Genomic DNA, 1,298 nt, shown 5'->3' on the forward strand with positions numbered 1-1,298 from the left:
TATCTTAACTGTGAAACTAAACAGATCTATACCTTCTCCTTCCTGCAATCAAACCACCTCACAAAAATAAGAAAACTAAAACAATCCAAACCCGATTAATAAGTCCTTAAAAGTTTAAAACTTTGAGAGGAAAGGGAAGGAAGTTTTGAAAGGAAGAAACGGAAGAACAAGGAAGGGGGAAAGCTTTAAAAGAAAAAAAGCGGGGGGCGGGGGGAATCAGTGGGCCTCTCTTTTATTTGGTGACCAGCAAGTGCAAGAAAGTTCCTCTGTAATTTGTTCAGTTGTCTGTCTTTTGCACATCTGCATTCTGGCCAGAAGGGACTTTGAGGTTTTTCTGCAGCACATGAGCATCAGCGGGCTCTATCCTCTTACAGTAGTTCTTCTTTGTCTCAATAATCTCAAAGCCAAGCTTTCTGTAGAAGTCAACTGCAGACTCACCGCTGATCTGGACATGCAGATAGCTGTTGTCACAACTGCTATCTTGGGCTTCCCTGGTGGCGCAGTGGTTGAGAGCCCACCTGCTAATGTAGGGGACACGGGTTCGTGCCCTGGTCCAGGAGGATCCCACATGCCGCGGAGCGGCTGGGCTCGTGAGCCATGGCCGCTGAGCCTGCGCGTCCGGAGCCTGTGCAAAAAAAAAAAAAGTGCCGTTTTTTTCACAGATGTTTAAGACATGATTTAACACTTTAGCTCCTACTCCTAGCCTTCCGTATGGTGCCAGACATCCTAGTGTCATGATGTAAATCAAGTCTCTTCTGATTCAGTGAAGGATCCACCCTACAGCATACTGCACCTACTGCAATATCATTGAAATAGGCAAGTTTTGCTAGCTCGCCATCCAGCACATCCTTATAGAACTTGTCACTGTAGCTGACTGGAAAGTTGACCTGGTTTAATCTCTTCAGCTGTTGAATATTGTGTGATGTCACATCTCCCAACTCGATTCGGCCTTTCATCTTCCCCGCCAGCTGAGGCCGTTGTTACCCCCGATATCAACGCCGTTGTCGTCGCCGCCCTGAGCTCTCCGCGCCCTGAGCTCGGGCCACTCAACCGGGCAAGCCGGCCTCCTCGCCTAGGGCAGGGAGCTGAGCGGGTGACCGAGGCCGCGAGAGTGCAGCGCGTCTCTGCGTCTCCGGAGGGGGCGGGGGTACCTCCCGCCGCCGCGCTGGTGCAGCCTCTTCTCCACACGTGCACACGGGGCACTCGCCTCCCTCCGGCCACGCCGCCACGCTGTCCATACATTATCTTAAAGTATCTTCCTTTCAAATTCCCCAATGCTGAGATAGAATAAGAAAATT

General features: G+C 50.5%; 1 pseudogene across 1 annotated transcript; it reads right to left on the reverse strand.

Annotated features, from left to right (window-relative positions):
• Nucleotides 1–237: 237 nt before the first annotated feature.
• LOC309971338 (N-alpha-acetyltransferase 50-like) lies at nucleotides 238–983 on the reverse strand (annotated as a pseudogene). The gene has a single exon. The product of its transcript is annotated as an N-alpha-acetyltransferase 50-like (transcript).
• Nucleotides 984–1,298: the final 315 nt, after the last annotated feature.

The sequence above is a fragment of the Leucopleurus acutus genome, assembly GCF_964270905.1.
Source record: "Leucopleurus acutus genome assembly, chromosome: 14".
NCBI lineage: Eukaryota > Metazoa > Chordata > Mammalia > Artiodactyla > Delphinidae > Leucopleurus > Leucopleurus acutus.